At 46.7% G+C, this 18,458-nt stretch overlaps 1 protein-coding gene and 1 long non-coding RNA gene across 3 annotated transcripts in view; one reads left to right on the plus strand and one right to left on the minus strand.

Moving 5' to 3' along the window:
- The window catches only part of CALCOCO2 (calcium binding and coiled-coil domain 2), a 45,700-nt gene extending 40,451 nt beyond the window's left edge, over window positions 1–5,249 (minus strand). Inside the window, exon 1 of the mRNA XM_054995634.1 lies at window positions 5,157–5,249. The gene's annotated coding sequence lies outside the window, so the exon portion shown is untranslated. The remainder of the gene's footprint in view (window positions 1–5,156) is intronic.
- Window positions 5,250–12,854: 7,605 nt separating this feature from the next.
- On the plus strand, window positions 12,855–15,683 carry LOC129340301 (uncharacterized). Of its 2 annotated transcripts, none has more exons than XR_008598009.1 (3): window positions 12,855–13,011; window positions 14,169–14,317; window positions 15,211–15,683. It is a non-coding gene; the product is annotated as an uncharacterized LOC129340301 (long non-coding RNA). The 2 variants fall into 2 exon arrangements; XR_008598010.1 differs by having other exon boundaries at window positions 15,445–15,683.
- The last annotated feature ends 2,775 nt before the right edge of the window (window positions 15,684–18,458 follow it).

Consider the following 18,458-nt stretch of genomic DNA (forward strand, 5'->3'; position numbering starts at 1 on the left):
CTTGCCTAAGGTGTTCCAGCAAGTCCCTGGCAGCAGCAAAATTAGAAAGAGGGTGTTCCTGATTCACAGTTTAGTTGATTAACTCCGATCCTATTCTAGCTAACAAGCACCACATCTAAAGCAAACATCTGCTTTCCCCTACAAAGGACCATTGACCTACTTAGTCCAAAACATTTTAGTCAGACAGGGTCTCTCTACCATCTCAGGCAGAGATTCAACCCTGGAATCAAATCAATGTATACACATGGCACGTGTGCTGCCACAAAACTGTACCCCTCTCTACAACAATCCTGCAAGATGGGAAAATAGGATGACCACATCACATCAGAGGAGGGACCGAGGCTTAGTGGCGGAACATCCACCTTGCATGCAGAAGGTCTCAAGTTTAATCCATGGCATACCCAGTTAAAAGAATAAGGTTGCAGGTAGTGTGCAAAGACCCCAACCAGAGACCCTGGAGAGCTGCTGCCAATCTGAGTAGACAGTACAGAGGGTCCATCAAGGGTCTGATTCAGTATAGGGCAGCATCATGTAGGCTGAGAGGCAATAGTGTGCCAGAAATTAAACTACAGGGAGTTTGTAACCAAAGTGACTTTTGAATCAGTCAGAGCTGCCAGGCCTTGCTGCTTCAGCAAGTCTTTCTGTCTCTATTTCCCAGTATCTTTCAGGACCCTTTCAGTTTATTAGCTTTGGCCCAACAAATACACAGCTGTTATCTCTCATTCCTTGTCCAAAGTCCAGATATTTCTGCTAGGGCAAGACTGTATCTTCACAGCACTCGATGACTGATATATTTTAGAACTGAGACAAGGAGCTTCTTTCTCTCAGAAAGCATGTCTGTTGCAAATGTGCAACTGCACGGTACACAAAGGTCTGAGGCACATTAACCGTGTCGCCTAGAACCATCACCATATTGTGACTTTTAAAATGTAACTGATCTATAATTAATGTTTGAGAGGGAGAGCACTCTCCTGTTGGACATTAGATCTATTTCACTGCTGGAAAGAAGAAAAACATTTCACACCCTGGCCCATAGGGATGAAATATTTTGAGATGAGATTTTTTCATTAGGTTTTCAATAGATTTTTATTTCATTATCTGAAAACTGCAGATTCCCTCTCTGATGCCAAGAGGTACATCTGCTGTGGTCTCTCTCCCACACCCAAATTTTCTGAAGTGTTATACTCCATATGTTCCAAAATGGCTATTTAAAAAATCTGATTCAACGCCTCTTAGTTTATCTGGCTTGCTGGCCACAGATTAGAGGATCCAGATGTCCAGGGCGACAAGAGAAATTATCTTTCCCAAGGGCATCTTCCTCTACAGTCCCCCCTCAGTTCTGCGCCATGCTGAAGATTTGACAACACTACACAGCCTCTTCAACTTTACATTGTTCAGGGTCTCTGCATGTCTTAATCTGGCCCTGCCCTAGAAATCTGAGTGGGCAACTGCAGTGGTGTTAGCCGATCAGACACACTAGTAAAGCAGATCTTCCAGTGCCATCTTTGTGATTCAGAGAAGTTCAACCTTCAGCACGGAAGGGGGGCAGGAGCCAAGAAAATAGGGGACATCGGGCGAGGAGGAATCAGATTGCAGCTAGACCCTATATGGGTGAAGAAGCTAACAGGACTGGAGGCAACACCTCTGAAGGAAAAAGGAGTTGGGCGCCACCTAAACCTGACAGTTTATTCTGGCATACCTTTTCGTGGACTAGAGCCCACTTTTTCAGCTGCAACAAGAAGCAAGCTTTCCATTCCCACAAGAATCTGTTTTACTTTTTTTCTGCTGCAACGAACACAGCTACCACTCTGGATGAAGATTCCAAGAGACAGGAACAGAGAAAGCTGGGGTGCACCACCCACTAGGTGGCCCTAGGCAATTACCCAGGGAACTACCAGGGGCACAAAAAGTGGGCAGCTATGCGGTGCCCCTGGCCTCAGCACCACCTGCCTGGCCAGCAGTTTAGGATGGGTGCCTTGCCCAGGGGGAGGAGAGACAAAGCCTTTAGGTCAGCCCTGAATGAAGGGCTTTTTCTCTCTTGATAGAGAAAAAGCAGGACCAAAGAACCAAGGATATTCACTGGAAGCAGACAGAGCTCTTAAGAATCTGAGGAGGCAAGATCCTCCTTTGCCTGTTCATCTATCATAGTTTTATCCTACCCTTCTTATCCTCTGAGGCATGGTGGGTAGAGGCGAATTTGCCCTTCCTCCTTCAGATAACCCGTCCATGATGCTCTGTAGCCATCGCACAGCAAGTACTGGAAGATGTAAACTAGTCTCTCAATTTATTTTCAACTGGGTGAGGTTGTTTCAAAACAGAGAACACTAATATCAACACATCAGGGAGGTTGCAACCAACTTGGAGAACAAGGTCGAAACGAGGTCCATGCCACCCATAAAAGCTCTGAGGGGGAAACAGAAACTAGTTCTTGCGGACTCATATCAAACTCAGGGGTAGTATACATGGTTCTGTTCTTTTCCCCTCTTAACAATCCTGTAAGAGAGGTTAGCTGAAGGGGGGTGGGGTCATGGCCGAGTGAAAATTTGATTTCTGGTCTCATCAAACCTAATTTAACCCTTTCAGTGGCCAGCTTTACAGATCTAAGTACCAGAATTTGTACTGGGCTGCCCACTCCCTAAATCACACTCACTCTGCCACCCCTGCCCCTAGATTTGGCTAACATTAAGTGCTAACTAGGCCAACATTTATTTTACTGTTTTATTTACATCATTTATACCCTGCTTTTCTCTCCAGTGCGGTTTGCATTGTGCCTCCCTCCTCCATTTCATCCTCACAACAACCCTGTAAGATAGGTTAGGTTGAGAGAATGTGACTGGCCCAAGATCACCCAACAAGCTTCCATGGCAGAGTGACAATTGGAACCTGGGTCTCCCAGATCCTAATGCTACACTCTAACCACTATACCACACTGGCATTAAGGGCAACTCCCATTAAGACTGTCCAGTAAAGTATTTCTCTTTTAAAAAAAACCTCTGCCCTATTACTGCAAGCTGCAACTCTGAAGTGTCACAGATATTTCTGTTTGCAATTTTTTTTTTTTACTAGCCCTTTTCTGGTCCCTTTTAGCAATAGCCTGAAAGGCACAGACTGGGCAAGAAAAAGCTTTGTCCAGTGTGGAGACAAAGATATAGGGAACAATTTCCCTGCTGAATATTTCCCTGTGAAACTGCTGATAGAGCCACGGGAATAGAGCCAACAGAAGTTAGCAACCTTAATCACGCATATAACAAGGTTTTTATGAGGAAAGAAATTGGCCATGATGTAAAACTGTAAGAAACTTTCCCCCCACTGCCAACTGTAATAGTAGAATGCAGGGAACTTGGAGACCCAAGTTCAGAACTCTGCACAGTCAAAAGGCTGACCTTGGGCCAGTTGTTACCCATCCATCAACCTTCCAGGGTTATTGTAAAGATAAAATGAAACTTGTCTCAGCAAACTGAAGGCCAAATAACAGCAACAGTGTGCTTATATACTGCCCTTCTGGACAGATTAGTGCCACACTTAGAGGGTGCACAAAGTCAGTGTTGTTATCGTCCCCACAATACAGCTGGGGAGCTGGGGCTGAATAACAACAACAATAACAACATTCATTTTATATACCGCCCTTCAGGATGACTTAACACCCACTCAGAGCAGTTTTCAAAGTATGTTATTATTATCCCCACAACAAAACACCCTGTGAGGTAGGTGGGGCTGAGAGAGCTCCTAGAAGCTGTGACTGACCCAAGGTCACCCAGATGGCTTCAAGTAGAGGAGTGGGAATCAAACCCGGTTCTCCAGATTAGAGTCCCACGCTCTTAACCACTACACCAAACTGGCTGAGAGGAGTGGCTTACTCAAGGCCACTTGCAGAGTTCATGGAACTAGTGGCAGTCAAACTAGCAGAGTGCTAATTTGCAGTCCAGCCACTTAACCGCTACACTACAGCAGCTGGAGCAGGGAGGACACTCTACATATATCATGTAGCCATGGCTCAGTGGTAGAGCATTTATCTATTTGGCAGGCAGAAGATTCCAGGTATCACCAGGCAGTAGATGATGGGAAAAACCTCTGCCTGAGACCCTGGAGAACTGCTGCTAGTCTGAACAGACAATACTGGCCTTGATGGACCAAGGGTCTGATTCAGGATAAGGCAGCTTCATGTGTTCCAAGCCAGCATTCCATGACACAACATTCTTTACACGCTAGTACAACCAAGAAACATAACCCGGGAATGTGGATGGGACTCTTGAATCTCAACAGCTAGGGGGTTCACCAGAGAGCATGTTTTTCTCCCACCTCCTAGAAGACACATGGACACGGAAATCTGAGATATACCAACTCAGACTCTATCCAGGTATTGTCTTCTCTGACTGGCAGCAGCTATCCAGAGCCTCAGGAGGAGATCTTCCCCATCACTTGCTTCCTAGTTTGAGCCAGCAGGGATTAAAGCTGTAGCATTCTGCATGCTATACCACAGCAACACTGCCCCTCCCTTAGGCTTTATTTACTTACTCCCATATAAAATTAAAAGAGCCAGTGTGGTATACACTTATATACCCAATTATACTAACAATCCCCCCTGACCTAGATAGCCTAGGCAAGCCTGATCTTGAAACTAAGTAGGGTTGGCCTTGGTTAGTAATTGGATGGGAGACCTCCAATGAAGACCAGGATTACAAAGCCCAGCAATGGCAAACCACCTCTGTTAGTCTCTTACCTTAAAAACCCCAGCAGGGGTCGCCATAAATCAGCTATGACTTGATGGCACTTTAGTACCAATAAGAATCCTTTCTTTTCACACTTTCCAAAACTATCCCTGAATACACGTTACAATTTAAGCCACCACCTTTCCCTTGTACGAAATATAACAGAGCAGCAAGAGGCATCGCGTTCTAGTCTCTCCACCCCCCCTCCCCCGCCCCTCTTAAGAGGAACTTAGCTTCTTTGCTGCGCTTAGCCCTTTCTTGTTCGCAAGCACATCGCTACGGACTAAGTTAACTTTTTGCTAAAGCCTAATAGAAAAGAGTCCAGTAGCACCTTTAAGACTAACCAACTTTACTGTAGCATAAGCTTTCCAGAATCACAGTTCTCTTCGTCAGATGCATGGAGTGCTAAAGCCTAACTAACTCCTTCTGCACTGCCGACTCACTCACCCTTCAACAGAACCTGAAGGGGCCGAAAACCCCTTTCCGCGAAGATACAGCCGACGCTTTCGCCAAACACAAGAAGTAATGCGATGCTTCTGATCAGACGACCCACCCAAGTTGGAAAGTTACACCCGAAGCACCTCCCTTTACGAGGCACGCTGGGAAGTGTAGTTTTGGAACAGGGAGAAGCTTTACGGCTTCCTTCCAAGAATTACCAGACTCCTAAAAACAGGCATAAATAGAGAGATGTACCTGCTTGGGGATGAGTGTTCCAGTGGTCATGGTGCCACTACCAAAAAGACCCTGTCACCCTACAGTTGAGGAAGAGAATAGGGCCTTTGAAGAGACCTAAATATAAAAGTAGACTCACATGGTAGTCTATAATCAGTGCAACCTCTCCCCCCGCCCCCGCCCCGTAAATCTGCAAGGCAATGGGGGAAAATAATTTTCGGTGCCACTTGAGAAAATAATCTACGTGTAAATAAGGGGCCATCTGATTTTCAAATGCCCTCTGCTGTTTGCTGCCTTGCACTAACCGCACTTACAAGTGACATGTTGGGGTGCGGCGGGGCTAGGAAAACGCAGTGACAAAGCCGGGCTCTAACACGTCAGGAGCTCTGACTCTCGAAAGCTCATACCCTGAAAATCTTGTTCTCTGAGGACTTAAATCCTGCGGAACAACACGGCCGCTCACGTAAATCTAACCTATCCCTCATTTTCAATCAATCACTTGAAAGACTGGAGACCAGCCTGTTGACCCAGAGGAAAACGACCGGACTTTGCTTCGTGATTCGCACACGCCCTCTGGCCGACTGAAGGTTACCAACCTGCGGGGGGGTGGGGGCTGGAGATCTCCAGACGACAGAGCTCACATCCTGTGGAGAAAATGGCTGTTTTGGGGTGGGGGTGGGGAGTCTATGGCATTATAATCCGCTGAGGTCTACTGCCATCCCCAAGCTCCAACCCCAGATCTCCAGGAATTTCCCAACCAAGAGTTGGCAACCCTTATACCGGCCAGCAATCTTAAAGCAGCACCTGGGATAGTTTTACTCCCTTTTGAATGGAGCTCATATTTAGTAGGAGAGGAGGAACAGTGTTATAGGGTCAGTGATAAGAGTATCTGTTTGGCATGCAGAAGGTCCCAATTCAATCCCTGGCATCTCCAGTTAAAAATATCAGATAGCATGTGATGTGACAGGCCTCAACCTGAGACCTTGGAGGGCTGCTGCCAGGCAGAATAGGCAAGACTGACTTTGATAAACCAACAGTGTGACTCAGTCTAAGACAGCTTTGTTTATGGAGGAACTGTGGCTTAGTGGAAGAGCATCTGCTTTGCATGCAGAAGGTCCAAGGAGAAAATGGGAATTGAAAGTCTACCATAACACTACAAAATTCCTCATCTTGGCAGCGAGCAGCCTGGAAAATTCCAGTGCTGCTTGCTTCCTCTACTGCCCCACAGGGATGGCCTGGGCAGTTGAAATGGCCCAGGTGCCTGCCTGGCTGAGGGGCTCTGAGGCATTATTGGCTGGTGCTGTGAGGGCCACTTGGCTTGGATCTGGCCAGAGGCAATGTAGAAGGAGGCCAACAGGTGTGTCAACACTCATGTGTGAGGTCTGAGCTGAGGGGCCCCTGCAGCATCAGCAGCACTCTGGAGCTTGGCTCTGCATGCTTCTGCCTGCCAGAGGCCCACAGGGACCTTTCCCTGTCTGTGATTGTCCAGCCTGCATCTTCTGCCCAACCAGTGTGTATGGGCTCCTCAGATCCCTGGAATTGCCTCCTAACTAAGTCTGCCACAAGCTTTCCTAGCAGAGACCCTCAATAGAGCAGCTTTCTTTATCAAGATGAGTTCTTCCCTCCAAGTCGAGTCTCCAGTCAGTGCAAAACACTACATACAACTCAGTTATTATTAGGAGCTAAGTGAACCATGCACATTAATCCTATTCTGCAGTCACTCCATGGCTACCGATCAGTTATTCAGCTCAGCTGAAGCTTTGGACCATCACATGCAAAGCCCCTCATGGCCTTGGTCCCTTGTATCTGCAAGACCACCACTCCCACTATGCTCTGCCATGCGGCTTTGCTCATTTGAACAGGGCCTTTTGCAGGTGCCACACTGCGAACAAACAAAATCAAGAACTGCTGGACATGCACATTCTCTGTAGTAGCCCCCACCTTGAGGATCGGACTGCCTGCTTTGAGACTCACTGAGAAAGGCAAACTATAAAAGGAATAAATAAATAAATGGGATTCCCCCTCCCTGCAAGTTCCCTGCCCCCACCCCCATCACTGCAGCTGCACCTTGGCTTGATGCAGTTACCGATGTCACCACCAGCTCCTTCTTGGGGCCCAAAAGACCAGTAGAAGGCAGTACTGGGTTCCTAGCAGATAAAAAGACCAAGAAAACTCACGTTCAAGGAATGTAAGGAGTGTGCAGATGATAAGAGCCAAAACACACATTAAGAAATACCTAGGTTCAGCACGTGTTCTCTTACCTCAAGGTTTGCCGGGATCTGTAGGCGTCCTGGAAGCTTAAAGTAGGCGTCCTGGAAGCTTAAAGATCTGTAGGCGTCCTGGAAGCTTAAAGTCCTGGAAGCTTAAAGGATCTGTAGGCGTTCTGGAAGCTTAAAGGCGTCCTGGAAGCTTAAAGCTTAAAATACAGGCGCCTGTATTTCCCTTCCCCTTTTTGCAGCTCTGTAAATGCTAAACTTTAAGCTTCCAGGACGCCTACAGATCCCGGCAAACCTTGAGGTAAGAGAACACGTGCTGAACCTAGGTATTTCTTAACGTGTGTTTTGGCTCTAAGAGTCAGGCAAAATACTGTAAGGATAGCATTGTGAGACGTGAGGACTGAGAGACAACTCCAGTAGGGAAATCCTGGCCAGCTCATCCGGACACATTAATGTGAAACTTCATGAATGAGGGGGACATAGCTTAGGAATCCAGATTTATTTTGATAGTGTATAAGATTCAGAATTGCTTGATCTCCTAGAAGCCCCCTTTTATGTTTCTGTAACTGATCCGGGCATGCATTTTGGGACAAAGAGGCCAGCTCAGCATGGCAGCACATGCCACAGGTGCCACAGGAAGACCTACTTAGGACAAGAAATTCTGCTGAGACTTTTCAATCCCAAAGCAGGGCTGCTTGGGAGGAACAAAGGGCAAAGCAGAGAGTCACACAAGGACGCAGCAGAGGAGGGGGGATCCATGTATAGAAACTGAACCTCCCTGGAGGAAGGGGAGGGAGGGATAACAGAGTGGCTGACTCTAAGGACTTTGGGCTCACAACAGGGCTTCATTTCTTGTGGGACCCAGTTTGGCTGTTGCAAATGATAGGCCTTATTTACAAAGCACCAGTAGCAGAAGTCATACAGGACAACTTAGGAGCAGTCTTAGGAGCTAATTGCTGACTCCCAACAGGTCTTTGGCAGGGTGGCACAAAAAGAAAAATCATCCAAGGAAACTGCAGCTAGTTCTCTGCACAAGCCATGAAAAGGATGGTTGGTGCCTGTGCATATCTGGAACTGAGATCACTCCCAGCCATCAACAGTACAAGACATAGCAAATTGTTTCCCTGGCCTGCCACCACAGAGTGCCTTTATCAATGGCTTGACAGACCAAGTTTTTAAAAAGGAAGCCTTTCTTCTGACTGCAATTGCATGTTCGGAACACCTCTGCCCGCATAATTTCAGCCCGTTTATTTACAGTGTGATAATATAGTTTCTGTGTCCTTTTATAACTTCACCTTTTACATTTTTTCTGATGTTCTACACCACAGGGTGAGACTCTTGCACGAGGAAGAAAGGCCCAGGACATTTATTCTCCCTCCCTGCTGTGAAAGCAGAAGTAAAGTTTAGTGGTCAAAGGTGTGTCAAAAGGGTTTGAGGAAGCCGAATTCCAGGTATCTATTGTAGGTGGGCATGTCTACAATGTGGATCCAGCCAAAGCAGGCTTCATTGTTCTCCTCTCCCCCATTTTTATCCTCACAACAACTCTGCAAGGTAGGTTGAGAATCTGTGATGGGCTCAAGGTTTCCCAGCAATTTCCATGTTAGAGGTGGGAATCAAATCTGGGTCTCCTTGACCCCATTTTGCCATTCTAAGCACTATGCCACACTGTCTCCGAAATAGCTTACCATCCTTCCGAAGGAAAGGTGAAATTTATAGAGCCTTTGGGGCAGCAATGATGAAATTAACAACTCTCGGAAGAGCAATCTCTGCTGGCTCTGTCCTTTTAAACTACCCTCCTATAGAGAGGTGAAATTTAAACTAGGCTTCTCTGCTAACATTGCCTCCTTCACTTGAACGTCCTTCTGTAAGAGGTCTCGTGTAGAGACTCAATAAGATAAAAGGATTATAAATAACGTTAATAAATAAAACAAATTGTCTCCAACCTCTCTAGTTATTGAAGTCACCTAAAAGACTGTGAATTGATAAGTACTCAAGATCTTTTCCGTCTTCTTAAACAAGACTTCTATCAGAGTTGTATCAAAGATGGTTCTCCAGGAAGGTAAGCTCTATCAGAGACTGTGTGGTATACTGCTTAGAATGTCAAAAGAGGAGTCAAGGGGACTCGGATTTGACTCCTACCTCTGCAAGCAACTTGAGCACGTCCCTGGCCTGAAAATCCTGCTGTAAAACACTCGCGCTACGGCTTGGTCCTCCTGGAAAGCAGCGCCCGAGCTCCCTTCCCGGCTTTGTATTCGGGACCTGCTTTCCCCGCCGCTCGCAGCTTTCCCTTGGAACAGATGACGCCGCGGTTTGGCTGGCCAGCTCCCCGCCCCCCGTTTCTCTCTGGCGCCGCTCTGGGCTGGGCGTCTCTGTGGCCGGGCGGTCGTGCAGCTTCCGTGCCTCTGGAGGGCGGTGCAGAGAGCGTGAGCTAGCGAGCCGCTCTGCCCGCTGCTGTCGCTGGTTTCCGGGGAGAGTTGCTGGGATGGGGACCGTTGGCGAGGCTGGCGGAGAGCCTGGGGACGGAGGAGGCGGCTGCCTCCGCGGTATTGGAGGAGCTCCCGGAAGGTTCCGAGACGACCTCCGATGCTACCGGGGAGCTTCCCTCGCTCTCGGCCTTCTGGGACCCCACCTGGGACGGGGAGAGGCCGAGCGCCGTCAGCCTGCTCAGTATCAAACAGCGAGGAAGAGGAAGGGAAGAGTCCCAGCAGTGCATTGGAAACCTGCGCTTGTGACAGCCACACAACTGTGCTTCTGGGTACAGAGGTCTTTTTCTTCAGGACTTTTGTGTGCTTTCACGGCGCCTTCCAGTGAGGAACACCTTTGCTTGGCAAACTACCTAACTTTCTAGGAGCAGAGGACATGCACACGAGTGTTTCTTTCATAGGCTGGAGTGGCTGTGAGTTCATGCTCAAGAGCAAAAGGTTGATTAAGGAGCTGGAGCACCTTTCCTGTGACGGAAAGCAAAAGAGAGTGGGCTTTGCAGTTTAGAAAAAGGACGACTGGGGGTGGGGGGCATGATAGAGGTTTATAAAATTATGCACAGGGCAGAGAGTGTTGATAGAGGGACTTTTTTCTCCCTCTCCCCCAAATACTAGATCCTGACAAACAAAAGGAAGTACTTAGTTACTCAAGAAGTGATTAAAATGTGAAATTCACTGCCAGAGGATGTATAGGTGGCTTTAAAAGGGGATTTGATAAAGTCTTGAGGATGGGGCTATCAATGGCTACTAGCTTTGTTGACTAAAAGGAACCACAACATTCAGAGGCAGTAAACCTTTCAATACCAGTGCTAGGCGTCAGCATTGGGGAGGTCTTGGCCTCTATGCCCTGTTGTTGGCCCTCCAGAATAACCAGTTGGCCACTGTGTGAAACACGTTGCCAAACTAGATTAACCACTGGTCTGATCCAGCAAGGCATTTCTTGTGTTTTGTTGTCTTCTAGACTCGAGTGGATTTCCAAAGCCCATGCAGTAATATTTGCAAACTGTCAACCTTGCAATGTTTCCCTGTCTCCTCCCTGAGCAATGTTGCCAGGTGGGCTTCATCAGAGGACCACCCACAATGTATGACAGGCTAGGGCGAGGCTAACCAGTTCTGCGGTCAAAAGGGACAAGTATGAAAATGGTGCCGCACTGTAAATAGCATAATACACTCCAGAAGTTAGTTACTGGAGAGTTCTTGGTCTTCTAGAGGTTTCAGGGCATACTGACTGGCTTCCAGGCACCAGTCTCCTCTTTGCGCCCGCGCGTGTGTATTAATCACTGGGGGCCCCACCTGCTAGCTCTGGTAGATGTGGAATACAGAGGGAAACCACACCCACAGGAAACAGGTTAACAATTAGAAAATTTGTAATTATTAAGTGCAATTGAAAGTGCAAAGTGCTACTAATTCATAAATACTTCCATAAACCCATTCATAAATACAGGAGACAATAGTACATTCTTAACAGTCATACAAAAAGACCTTATCAAATAACTAATTCCGGGTACCTAGCAGTCTTTATACAAATACCTCCATTCATCAACCCAATATTGGAAGTGGAACTCAGCCCCATGCCTTCATCACTGGCTTGACAGAAAAAAGTTTGAAAAAGGGAAGCCTTTCTTCAGACAGTAACTCTGATAGAAAAATCAGAAAAACCAAAGTTTTTCTATTATATATTGTTTTAATCATGTAAGTTGTTCTAATCATGTAACCTGTCATTCCAAAAAGTATTCAAGCTGCATTTTGCAAATCAAGCTGTTCTGGAGGTTAGAGAATTTCCTGTTTTGTACTAACAGATAGCAAATGTCTGGGATATCCTTAGGATTTCTGAAAAGGTCAACAAAAGGTCTGATTATTCTTAGAATTCGGCCCACAAGTGCCCACCTCAAAAGCAGAATTGTCTGGTTTCCAACCAGTCCAACAGCTTGCTTAAAGCATATACAGAGAGCCTTAGAAAATTCTATTGCATAAGTACTTAATAGACGTGCACAGAAATATTGTTTACCTTACTGTATAAAGGGTGTGACAACCTGCCCCCAGGCAGGTTCAGAGCTTTTGCAGACTACTGCCTCTGATCCTCTATTCTAGTAGAATAAAGCTCAACTGACCTCGATCTCGGCCTTGTGTGATTAATTGCTCGGCCAAAGTCACACCAAAGGAACTCACAGCAGTATTTTTGCATCAATTTCATGATGAGAAAACCTCTGCCTGCAGAATTTCAGCCATTTTAAAAACTCTGTGATAGTATAGTATCTGTGCCCTTTTATAACTTCAGCCCTTACGTTTTTTCTGATGTTCCACACCACATGGTGGGACTCTAGCACGAGGAGGAAAGCTCCAGGATATCTATTCTCCCTCCCTTGCTATAAAATCAGAAGTAGGGTTTAGTGGTCAGAGGCACGTCAAAAAGGTTTGCTGTGAGGAAGCCGAATTCCAGGTTCACTTCACAGATATCCCTAGTAGGTGGGCGTGTCTCCAATGTAGATCCACCCAAAGCAGGCTTCATTATTCTCCAGCACTGCGGAGGCAATTGCCTCCTCAGCCGCTGGGCCCTCCGCCAGCCTCACCAACGGTCCCTGTCCCAGCAACGGACACCAGCGACAAGGGCGGGCGGAGCGGCTCGCTAGCTCACGCTCTCTGCACTGCCCTCCAGAGGCACGCGAGCTGCACGCCCGCCCGGCCACAGAGACGCCCAGCCCAGAGCGGCGCCAGAGAGAAGCGGGGGTGGGGGGCTGGCCGCCAAGCCGCGGCGTCATCTGTTCCAAGGGAAAGCTGCGAGCGGCGGGGAAAGCAGGGCACGAATACAACGCCGGGAGGGGAGGTCGGGCGCTGCTTTCCAGGAGGACCAAGCCGTGGCGCAAGCGTTAGAGCTTTACTGAGTGTAAAAAGCAGGATTTTTAGACCAGGGACGCGCTCAACTTGGTTGCACAGGTAGGAGTCAAACCCAGCTCTCCTTGACTCCAGCCTAGGGTTGCCAGCTTCCAGGTGGTGGCTGGAGATTTTCGGAGTCCAGTCTGACATTCTAGGCTCTATACCACACAGTTTCCTAAAACGAAAACTACAGTAAACCACTCCCGCGCAAAACTCAAGACGCTAAAACCAGAACACCGGCAAAACAAAGTGCAAAAGAGCACTAATTACGGGTGCCGGTCTCCAGGGAGGGCCTGGAGAGCTCCTAGAATTTTAACTGATTTCCAGACCTCAGACATCAGTTCCCCTGAAGCAAATGGCATCGTCAGAGGGCAGTCTCTAAGGCATTCTACCCAGCTGAGGCCCCTCCGCTCCCCCACATCCTGCCTTCTCAAAGCTCCACCCCCAAAATCTCCAGGAACTTGCTAACCCAAAGCTGGCAACCCAATCTCTGATGCAGCTAGGGCACTCATCCTTTCATGAACTACAGGAAAAATTAGACTTATAATATCATACCCCACCTTTCTCCCTCATGAGGAGCCAAAGCAGCTCCCCTTGTTCTCCCACCTTCCATTTTACTCTCACAACAACCTTGTCAGCTAAGCCTGGTTGAGCATGTGTGACTGGCCCACCCAGCAATCTTCCAGGACAGACTGGGAATCTGAGTTGCTTATAATCTCTGTTGTTGCCTATCATGAAAATAGCCTGGTCTAGGGTATTTTCGACCCTACAACCCCTTTGATCATCATGAAGCTGGTGGCCAATATGAGGTAGGAGGAGGTGAAATTATTGCCTGGTGGCCCACAGTCCAAGAGAGTTTCAGGCGACAGAAGTCATCTTTCCCACCTATTGTAACAGGTTCAAGAGGCCATCAAACACTCACAAAGACAACAGACAACTGGTTAACCCAGTCACCGCCACAGTGTGAAAGAAGGCCTGATTGCTACCTGTGACGGTCCAAACAATGCAGTCCACCTTTAAGCTGTCTTGCAGAGGGAGAGGAGATGGAACAGGTTATGCACAACATCCTTCAAAGTCCTGCAAGTTGGCTGGAATAAGGCTGTTTGGAATCATTTTAAGGCATTTCTGTACTTTTTCTAAGGAAGCTGTGGCAGGTTCTTTCCCTGGCACCCAGTTCATGCTCATAACAGCCCGTTGGTGCATCTCATCTTCTGCAGGCTCATTGGGAGTTCCAGACCAGTGCCATTTCCCATCTTATTGATACTGCAACTAAACTCATCAGTGCTGGTGCAGCCACGGTGGGAATAGCTGGCTTGGGAGCCGGGGCTGGCACAGTATTTGGCAGTTTAACCATTGGTTATGCCAGGTAAGTTTGCCTGGGGGAGGTTTTGGATTTAGAAAGCAGGCAACTTAGAGGAGAGCTTTTAAAAAACAACTCCTTTGACTTATTCATGTGCCCCTTCTAGTGTTTCTGTGTACAGGTGATTACGATTCAGCACCTGAGCTAAGAAAGAAGGGAGCAGAGGCTTTCACATGTATTTTCTGGTGGAAATTCTTATCTTACTGACAAGTTGAACACATGCTTTTCCCAAATGAGTAAGTTCAAAGAAGCCACATAGTGTTAGAGAAGCATTTTGACTTGGGTCCCTATGGCTCAGCAAATCTTTTTACAGTAACTTTTCCCCAAGTTGCTGAGATAACAGTCCAAAGGGTCCACGTTTTCCTTGGAGATGCAATATGGTCCAGAATTTTGAGTAAGCATTTCTTTTTGAAAATGGGACATAGAGCCCAGGAATCTTAATAATAATATTTGATTTATATACTGCCCTTCAGGATGACTTAACACCCACTCAGAGCAGTTTACAAAGTATGTTATCATCTCCAGAACAACAATCACCCTGAGAGGTGGGTGGGGTTGAGAGAGCTCCCAGAAACTGTGACTGACCCAAGGTCACCCAGCTGGCTACAACTGGAGGAGTGGGGAATCAAACCCAGTTATCCAGATTAAAAGTTATCCAGATTAACCACTATACCAAACTGGCTGTCTTACATGTGCAAACTCAGCCTTGCTGTTTAGAAGAGCACCTGAGAATGTAACCATACCATTTAAATTTTAACATAGGTGGTCAGATAGCTTCCCCTTCCAGTTTCATGCATTACGTGTTCCTTTATCCTCAAAAACTGGTATCCAGGAACTAACACTAAAAGATGGTGGAATCCCTATCTGTAAAACGTGGTTTTTATTTTGTTGACTTTCAGTTTCCTAAACTACGTAGCCCTAAGCAAAGACTAACCCACAGATGATGAACAACAGATCTAACATCTTGGAAAGCAAGGTGTGGCCCGATGAATATCTCCATGTGTGTTCTGTAAATTCTGCCATTACTTGCTTTGGATTCAGTTCACCCTCGATTCTCTCTGGCAAATTTCAAAGCTGCCTCTTATACTAGTAGGATTTTACCTTACAGATCTTCCTCTGTGTCCTACCTGCAGGAACCCATCTCTAAAGTAGCAGCTGTTTTCTTATGCTGTCCTGGGATTTGGCTTTTCAGAGGTCATGGGACTGTTCTTTCTGATGGTGGCATTCCTCATCCTGTTTGCCATGTAACTGCCTTGGAGCTATGCCGCCGTCACCCTGTGATTCGTGTCATCTTAGGTTTGAGAGTGCCTCTCCTGCCAGAGTGTTATATACTTAAACAAGATTATTCTAAATAAACAAGATTCACATTTTATTTCTGTTGAGTTTCTTTTTTTCCTCCTCTCACCTTCCACACACTGTGAAAGAATCTTTGAAATATGTACAGGGTAGGGAGATGGGGAACAAGAGATATGGCATTTATCCTATCAGATCAAACCTTCTATGAACACATGCATACAACTGCCTGTTACAAATAATAGTTCTTGGATCGGGTGATGGGAAGAGGGCCTAGCACAAAAGTGCTAAATGGGCTGCTGCACCTGCAATCCCACCCAGATAATCTGTTCAGCTACCAAAATGTAATTTTGAACTGTCATACATTGACAGAAATAGGTCACAGAGGTACACTTATATGAAGGTGCTGCGCTGGTGTCTTTCTGAATGCTGGAGAAGGGGAGGAGGTAACAGGTGCAGCCTTCATTATAACTTTTCCAAGCTGTGCTGTTGCTACATGAGTCCAAAGTGAGTTCGAACAGCATGGGCAGAGCTGCAGAGAGTGGCCTTTCTCCTAGCTAGTAGCAGCACGAGAGGAAAAACTGGGCTTAGTTTATTCCCATCATTGTTGCCTAGATCTGTGCCACCCCACCTGGGTTCAAGGCAAGCCCGTATGCTACTGCTAGACCCACTGGGGCTCAGGCAGTGTGTGATGTATCTATGGAATTGGATAATAGCTTGGGTCAGCCCTAAGCTTTCCTTCTGGTGTACAGATGGCTGAAGACTCTATGGTTGGAGTCCAGTCTAGGGAGGGAGGAGAGGCTCTGTGGTGGCAGTTGGGAGATTTCCAAGGGGCGCCAATAGAGGGATGCTTTGATGAGCAGGAAGTGGGACTGTGGGTGGTGCTTCTGGTGATGCTAAGAATTCATTGAGCTGCTTCACTGCTGCATCAAATAGGATTTACTGCCTGTCTGAGGAGAAGTGTGATGCCAGTGGGGGGTGATCTTTGGCTGAGAGGAAAGCTCCGAGGTTCTGAAACGTTGCTTTAGGATGGCTGGCGGGAGTAAGATGCTACAGTTTTACTGGTATTCTCACAAGATTTTAGGTTCCCAGTTGCAGCATGCAGAAGCTTCCATTGAAGGACTGAGAGTAATAGCTTGGCATTAGTGGGGAAGACTCTAAGATGGCCAGCTTAGAGGTTGCCTTTGGGATGCAAGACTTATAAATAACCCTGCGGGTGCAGCGAAGTGGTTGGAAAACATTTATGCCCTTTACAACCCCCCCCCCAATTATTTTTAAAATTTATTTACATCATTTATAGTCTGCCTTTCTCGCTGAAACTCTGAGTGGATTATCCAGTGTGGATCAATTTATCAATTTCAAAGACATTTCAGTAACAATAAAATAAGGAATATAAATGCAAATTTGCAAGGATTTAAAAGTAGCAGAACTCCAATATAGAGCTGAAAAAATGTTGAAAGCATAAGCCATTCTAAGACTGACATATAAAACAACATAGAAACTACCAAGAAGAGAGCTGTGTGGCGAGAATTTTTTCAGGACCCGGCCCTTTCGGATCCCCCTCGCCTCTAGGGTTCGTTGCTCAGGGTTGCCCCTCACCAAGGCATGTATGAATGCAGGCTAACCTTGCTTTCCCTAGCACTAATCTGAATCTCAGCTGCAAAACAGTACACTTTGCACAGAGAAGATCTTAACCAAGACTGAAAAGTTTATTTTAAAAGCAGAGAAGAGAGATACAAAGTAGTAAGACTAGGATCCGGTCCCAGGCCTGTCTGCCCTTGAGTGTTAGAATGCTAGCGAGATAAAGACACACAAGTAATAATACAAAGTACAGTTAAACTGCAATGTCCCTTTCCCCAACAAGAGCGCTCGTGTGACCACCGTTGGTAACCGAAAGACCTAAAAGTCTCTGCGTGCCACCAAGAGGCAGTGCTGAATGCTCTGTGCCCACTTCTTTTATAGGGAAAATTCCCAAAAACGTGTGTAGTTTGACACTTCATCAATTGCGTAGATTTTGCCCTTCAAGGGTATTTCTGATGTGGGGATGTTACAAAATTATAAATCAGGACATTCTCTTAAGATAGTTTTCTTGATATGCGTACTAGCTAAAGTTGTAAATAACAAAGGAATCTTCACACTTCACCAGTCCTAGCAGGGGCGATCTGTCCCTGCCGGAGATAAGATGCCCCTTCGGTACTTATCTCCCTGTCCTGTTGTAACTTACATGTAAAGGCGAAGAGGCCCTTGAAACTATGTGCCAATTAACATCTATTTTATGACTCTATCTATTCTTTGTCACAAGGAGGGGTGAAACCTTCAGCCAGCTCCCAAGAAACAAAACTTAAATGCTGGGAGCTTTAGGAAGGTCCTTTCCAAGCTAAAACTGGTTCCATGTTGCATTTTGGGCCTGGCCCTTGACCCAAATTCAAAATTCTCCCGACAAGCTGCTATAGCACAGTGGCTGTGCTTCAAATCAGCAATCTGTTGGTTTGAGTCCCAGTACTGCCAGGAGCTCTGCAGGTGGCCTTGGATAAGCCACTCCTCTCAGACCCAGCTCCCCAGCTGTATTGTAGGGACACTGACTTTTTTCAGAGTTCTTGAGTGTGGCATTAATCTGTCCAGAAGGATAGTATATTTACAGCAACAGATAGTACGTAGTAATAAAGACTAGAGCCCCTATCCCTTTACTGATGCATTTCTTTCAGACCATTTCCTTACCTCTTGAATACTTCAGTTGTACATAATTTGCAGAAAGCCAGGAGAGCAGGAGCTTTCCTGGCCTTTTCTGTTAAACTATTCCATAAGGTGGGGGGCCACCATAGGAAATGCATGTGTACAGGCAGCTGTTGATTTT

Source organism: Eublepharis macularius, chromosome 12 (assembly GCF_028583425.1).
Source record: "Eublepharis macularius isolate TG4126 chromosome 12, MPM_Emac_v1.0, whole genome shotgun sequence".
Classification (NCBI taxonomy): domain Eukaryota; kingdom Metazoa; phylum Chordata; class Lepidosauria; order Squamata; family Eublepharidae; genus Eublepharis; species Eublepharis macularius.